The following is a 7,084-nucleotide window of genomic DNA, read 5'->3' as shown; positions in this document are numbered from 1 at the left end:
CGTTCCACGCGGCGCAACTAGTGTTGCACCATCGGGGCGCGTAATCATGGGGCCCACCTGTCAGCCCGTATATGAAAGAAATGGTAGTTTGAGTCTGTACCGTGTTAATAAAATAGGAGTACATTTTAGGGTGATCATACGGTCACTGGCTCACCATACAGCTCCGTAATTTGTTGATAACACGATCATTTGACTAGTCAAACGGTCCACATTCAGCAGCGCACATTACCATAGGGCCCACCCGTCAGCGCGTATAGGAAGGACAGAAATGGTAATAAATTAGTGGTCGGTGGGTATTCGAAGTCGTGAGACCTCTGGTTGGCAGTCACCGGCGGTTGGGGGGCGTTCATTGGGCGGTGGGGTGGGGATCCCCGGAGAAAAAGCTCGGCGGGGGGGGGGGGCTAGAGGGATGGCCGGTGCGACGGCGGACCAGCGGTGGGGAGTGGTTTCGGGGAGGGCGGGCCGGCCGCGGGCGGCGGGTGCTGGCGGTTCGGCCGGTGGTGGCTGGCGGCTCAGGGGGGTGGAGTTTGATGATAAAGTGGAGGCCCTTGATTTCGTATCCAACGGCTGGAAAATCTAATGACCAGAGATGAAAAAGTCAGTCAACTGACGTGTAGCCTCACCCCGCACGTACACATGCACGCACGCAAGACACGCACGCATGTAGGTGTGCAACACTGACACGTACACACGCACGCATGCTGGCGTGCAACACTGACACGTACACATGCACTCACGAACACACGCACGTACGCACCCATGCATGCAACACTGAAACGTACCCTTGCACGCACGCAACACTCGCACGCCTGCATGCACACAACACACGACGCAAGACACACGTTCAACCTATACGTGCATGCACCCTTTGTTAAGGACATGGATTGTTACGGGTATTAATCAATCTTATCTGTGATAAGCAGAACATTGATGTTTGCAGCGGTCTTTATGAATCACAACGTATCGAACGGGCTATCAACATAGTAGACCTATCTACATGAAAAAGATGACGTCACACTCAATGAACAATCATCGGTTTATGAAATGCCCGCTTCTGACCGCCCTAGCCCACCAAAGGTTCCTCTGCTGTGCGCTGCCTGTGTTGGGTCACTGACATGCAGGCCATGCACCCAAAGAGCCCACACGTCAGTGGAAGAACGGCGCGGTGTCCTAGGTCAGAGTCGAGGGCGCCACTCGCGGCACGCCCGGCTGAACACGCCTCCGTGCTGCATTCAAACGCCTCCATGAAACCCGCCCGTGTGGAAGCCGAGAAACCCACTCTGGACACACGTCCGTTCATGACCGGGCCGGCGTTAAACGCAACGCCGGCCGAGCTCCTCCCGTCCGCCGTCTATTTAATCTCCTATTTAAACGAGGCCAAACGCCGGCCAAGAATCGCACACCTCCGCCGCTCCCCTATCTCCACCATTTTGTCCACTCTTACAATGGCTTACGAAGAGTAGTTATTCCGCATCCAAGCCGGCTGGGTAGCCCGCCGGATACGACCTATGCAGCTCGCTGATCCACCTCCCTCCCCTCGCCCGATGGAGCCAGTTGCCGCCCCAAGCCGGCGCGCGGTTCAGCAACTCGCCGCTCCAGATGCCGCCGCCTTGTACCGCGTCTCCTGTTTCTGTGGCCGAGACTCCCATGCCGGCGGCCACGCCATGCAAGCAGCGACAGAAGCCGGGTGCGCGGAGAGCGACGAGTCGGTGGGCAGCACCTCCGCGTCCGCCGCCATCATCGAGGAGAAGTAGAACACGGGAGGCCGCCGCCGCTTGGGTCCCATGAAGGCCACCGCGGAGGCGACGCCGGCGTACACAGCAGGTGTCTTGCCGGATCCTTTTGTTGCGAGGACCTTCGTCGACCCCGCATGGGCTCCACAGAAGAGGGGAATGTTAGGATGAACTCGAGCCGGTGCCGGCCATGGCGAAGTAGTGGCCGGTGATGAACTCGAACCGGTGTCGGCCACCATCATCTTCGGCACCAGCCAATGATACCAGTTGGGCAGTGGGGAAGCGAGCCATCCTTTGCGCTGAAGCATATACCTCCGGGGCTCCCGGCAGTCCGGTGATCGTGCTGCCGGACATGAGGAACACAAATCGATCGGCGGGCGACCATTTAGACCAGGTATTATATACCTGTGCTGTCCAGAACTAGCACCGCGTAGTTCATTTGAATGTAATGAAATCCGTCATGTTTGTATGAAAATCCGGTATTTTATATGATTTCCATCGTTGTTTATATGAAATATCAGTTTGTCCACGTGTTTGCGTGAATTTCGTCCGGTTGGTTGAGTTGCTGTCATAATGTGTGCGGCTATGGTTGGATGGCGTAATTTGCGGGTCGCCGATCGGTCTGCGGGCGGCTCGGGCGGCGTTGTGGGACAAAAAACACAGCTCGTGCGAGCTCGTCTCCAACGTGCGCGCTGGAGGATGCATGACAGCATGAGCACCCGAGCCATTCCTCGTTCATCGGTGGCAAAGGCACCGGTGGACAAAAGGGTCGCCAATATTTTGGCTACCACGGGAAAGATCCAAACAGCCCCTCCCAACAGATTCAAATCCCTCGTTCGCCGTGGAATTTGCCATGTGTTGTTTTCATGGACTAGCAAGATGCCCATGCATTGCACGGAACATCAAGATGCATTTTTTACAAACTCCCGCATGCATGCAAGGGATAATTAATGTCCTCCTTTGCTAGTACCATGAGGCAAACACCATTAATATTGCATCGATTAGTGTTAGTGGCCTTGTATATCTGCAAATTGTAATTTTGATAGTGGCCCCTTGTATATAAAAATGGAGGGAGAAAGATGAGAGATAAGGTGAGGAGGAGTGGGGCGTGGTGGTGACTGGTGGTCGGACTGGGCGGAGGCATGGGGATGGACGGCGCATTATGTCTAGGTTTGTATCTCTCTCTCACACACCCACGTAGGTGGGGGACGTGCACGAAGAGAAGAGGTGCACGCACGGCGCACGTACTCCCGTCTCTTTCCCAACCACGCCCGCGCGGGTACACGGTGGAGCTCATTTCTGTACGAAAAAGGCAGCCCACGTGGTAATTTGGCACGTGTACTGGTTGTCCACTTGGTGGAGGGAGGATCATCTACCACGGGTGAACAAACAAATTGCGACTTGCCGCGTTATGTTAAATAAAAAAAGGCAAACCATGTGGGGCCTACCTTAGAGGCAAGGCTCTCTACACTGGAGTACTTTTGATGTGTCCCGTCAACTCGCAGAACGAGGAGAAGCTTGCTTAGTACGCCGTCTCCCCCGCCCACGGGCGCGGTGACTCGCAGGATGAGGTGAAGCTTGCTTACGAGTAGTAGTAGTAGTACTGTACGCCTTTACGCCCGCTCCCTCGCCCACGCGCGCGGTGGCTCGCAGCACGAGGAGAAAATTTTACTACTCCCTCCGTTTACTCCTCGTCCCTACTACGTACTTTGGTTAGTACTCCCTCCATTTACTTATACAAGGCCACTATTAAAAAATACATTTTGCATCTATACAAGGCCACAAATAGTAATCGAGACAAAAGTTACTACTCCCTCCTTTCCAGTTTATGGCTCAATTTCAAAATCTCTCCAACCAAGGTAGACGGTGAGTGGTCGAATTAATTTCGTAGTTCGCATAAGTAATTATTATGCTCGTTTTTCTCAAGAAGTTATGTTTACCGAGGCATTAATTAGAACGAATGCATGAATGACCACTAAATTTCCATGAACTTGTACATGCATTGGTTAGTTTCCTCTTGACACTGCTTGCGTCGGGTGATCTAACGCACCTCGAAATCCAACATGTAATGGTACTACTACTAGTATAGTAGAATTGAGACTTATCAAACGGAAAAACGAATGTTTTTTAGATGAGCCCTATAAACCCTAAACAGATTTTTCCAAAACTAAGTCGCTCCCTTTCATGAATTCTGTAGTATACTCCTCCGTCGATGCTCCCTTTCATGAATTCTGTACTTCCTGTCGCCGACATGTGGGACATATAGCAACCGGGTCGACGTGTCAAGCACCAAATAACAGTGCAGAACAGCAGGGGGGACGCACCCCACTCGTACCGGCCCAGTAGTAGTAATGAGCAATGAGACGTCAAATCACAATGCCGCACCTTCCCAGACGGACGAAGCAACCATTATTTCACACTTCGGTTCGCCATCATCTCAAACCACGTAGTATTGCTTCTGCCTCAAGAGGGACACGCGCATCGCCTTGGTACATCATGACACGTGGGACCGCATGACAGGCCATGCTCCCCCGCCGATCGCTCGGTAAAATCACCTCATTTTTACTATACTTCCTCCGTATCGGTTTACTACATGGCATGCACGTCGTTCTAGGTTGAGAATTTAACTGGCTATATATGTGATGAACAGTACTCTAGCCTTTTAAAAAATGTATACTTTTGTACAGTAGTACTATCGATGGATTGCGCCATGGAGCAAAAATTGAAATTAAAAAAAGGTGGTACATATAGAGAGCGCTCGTCGCCAAATTATGCATATAGTACTATTAAAAAAGCTAGTACGTGCTTAATTGGGGTGCTAAATTCTATTAAAGAAATACTAGTAGTATGTACATACTGAAGAGTTAAAGTAACGAGAAGAAACATAACATAGTTCTGCTGGGGGCTCAGCACAACACACCCCTCAAATTAAACTAAGCACACCTGAAATTAAACTATGCAACTAATCCGGTAGACACTGCATTAGAAGTTTAGAACCACCATGAGCAACGACACTGCCACCTTACTCGGAGTCCTCGTCCACGTCCTCGACTTCGTCCTTGTCCCTCTTCCTCTTGGCCGATACTTCTTTGCTTGAACCGCACACTTGGCTGTTGCTCTTCATCCAACCCTTGTAGATATTGAAACAAAGGTAGCCATCCATTGCAGCGTAGTGGATGTGGTCTATATCTAGTACATTCCGCTGCCATGCATGACGATGAAACGTGTAATGAGGTTTCTCCAGTTTACGGTACGAAGGATGAACCATGGCTCCTGCCAGGGTCAGCATTGAAGGCCGACGAGAGGGCACCAGCCGATTCTTCTGGAGGTCGAAGGGGTTGTCTACAACGAGGCCTGTCTGACCCAGGACTTCTTTGTCGTTCTTAAAGTCTACAGTAACGAATTTCACTGTTTTTTCCTTGAGGAAGTTCTTAAAATCCTGGCACTCAACGTCGGCATGGCATATGTGGTAGACCAAGCAAACGTTATGTACGCAAACCTGGATCACGGCGGGCTTCTTCCTCTCTTCGTCCTTTAGATCCTTCTCTCGTCCCAGGACTGTGGTGTACTCAACATCTAGCCCAGCGACCCACTCATCATCTGAGTTTTTGAACATGCGTCTGAAGAGAGAAAGGCATCCTTTCACCGTCACGGAAGAACGGGTGTAGATGACGTCGAACTCATCGCCGGTGATGGTTCTAACCTTGTACTCACCGCCAATCGTGGAGATTTGGGACGCCATGGATTTGGGAGGAGGGTTAGGATTAGTGGAACTGCCGTAATGTGAATGGACGGGATGACTAGGAGCGAACCGCCGTAGTATTGAAGGACGTGCGGGGACGAGTAGGAGCGAACTGCCAGCGTGCGAACGGCAGGGTAGTGGCTTTCCATTCTCCCATGATACGGGCTTCCGAGAGCCCTTGGATCTGAGATCGAACGGTTGCATGGCGTGATTCTAGACCTATGGGTGAATATCCTATCCTGGAGGGTTATTCTGCAAATTTTCAGCAACTTAGCATGCGACCGTTTGATCTCAGATCCAAGGGCTGCCAGCAGCCCGTATCATGGTCGCGCCTACCACGACCGTCGCGTCGCTCGCGCGGTCGCGCCCTTGGAGATTTAACACGGTGCGTTAGGCTATCTGATGTTGGCATGTCATACATAGTCATCACTTAGTCACTCATACTACAACAAGGTTGGCTATAAGGTTGGCTATAAGTGTAATTTTTTTACTCCTCTCTATCTCTTTCTTCGTACTCCCTCCGTCCCATAATATAAGAACGTTTTTGACACTAGTGTAGTGCCAAAAACGTTCTTATATTATGGGACACAGGGAGTACTAGTATTTATTGCATTTGCCAAGGAGTGACCTCTTCCAATGAAATGGTGTTGCTAAGTTTGCTTCATTTAATTAGCTATAGACTCAAAATTGTCTTTTCACCTAGGTACACGCGCTTAGCACCGTTTCTTCCTTGGGTCACCAAACTAGTCTCTCTCTTCTTGATTAACTTGCCACATCAGACTTTATGCCTATGTGGCAAGCTTAAGCACCTGTAGGAGCAAGTAAAAGTAAGTACAATAGTGCGCTTTACATGGCATTTTTGCATATGTGGAGGAAAGAGAGGCAAGGAAAAAGTGGAGAAGTGGGCTCTCATGCAAGAGCCAGCCTCTACTACATGGTGGAGCATTGGGAGAGGCACCTGTATGGAGGTGGTCAGGAATCGGGAGACTCACGCCGGTCGTAGCGCCGCAGTTAAAATGATAATGGCAAGTCAAATCACGGGGCCCCACCTGTCCAGCAGTAACTCGCTGTCAAATCACACAGCCCTACGTTTGCAGCAGCCTACTCCCTCGTCTTCTCGCGTCTCTGTCGAACCGACTAGGCGGAACTACCCCGCCTACCGCGCAGGAAAAGCCCCGCCCTCGACTTTTAAATACAACTACATCCGCTTAAGAATCCAATGATATACTTTTTGTGACATAGTAACTCATATTTAGTTAGTCAAATGGATGACCTAGAACTACGTGCAGGCCCTATAAACCGAGACGCCTAAAAATAAAAAAACCGAGACAGAGAGGGTAGTTCAGCACGTATCTTTTTAGATCAATATAGTCGGGATTCACCAAGGAGCAAAACCAAGTGGTAGGCTGCTCCTGTCGTGTTGGCGTAGCAACTCAAGCAGGGTCAGTCCGCACACGAAATGGCGACACACTTAACAGGACCCCTTTGGCCGACATGTGGCTCATCCACCGTCTTGTTCCACGTGCGATGCACCAAATTACAGTTCGGAGCAGCGGTTGGAATTGGAGGCACCCCGGTCGTAGCGCCGCAGTAGTAGAAAATGAGCGAT

The sequence above is a fragment of the Triticum aestivum genome, chromosome 1D (genome assembly GCF_018294505.1).
Source record: "Triticum aestivum cultivar Chinese Spring chromosome 1D, IWGSC CS RefSeq v2.1, whole genome shotgun sequence".
In the NCBI taxonomy this organism is placed as follows: domain Eukaryota; kingdom Viridiplantae; phylum Streptophyta; class Magnoliopsida; order Poales; family Poaceae; genus Triticum; species Triticum aestivum.
Note: the sequence above shows the minus strand (reverse complement) of the source record.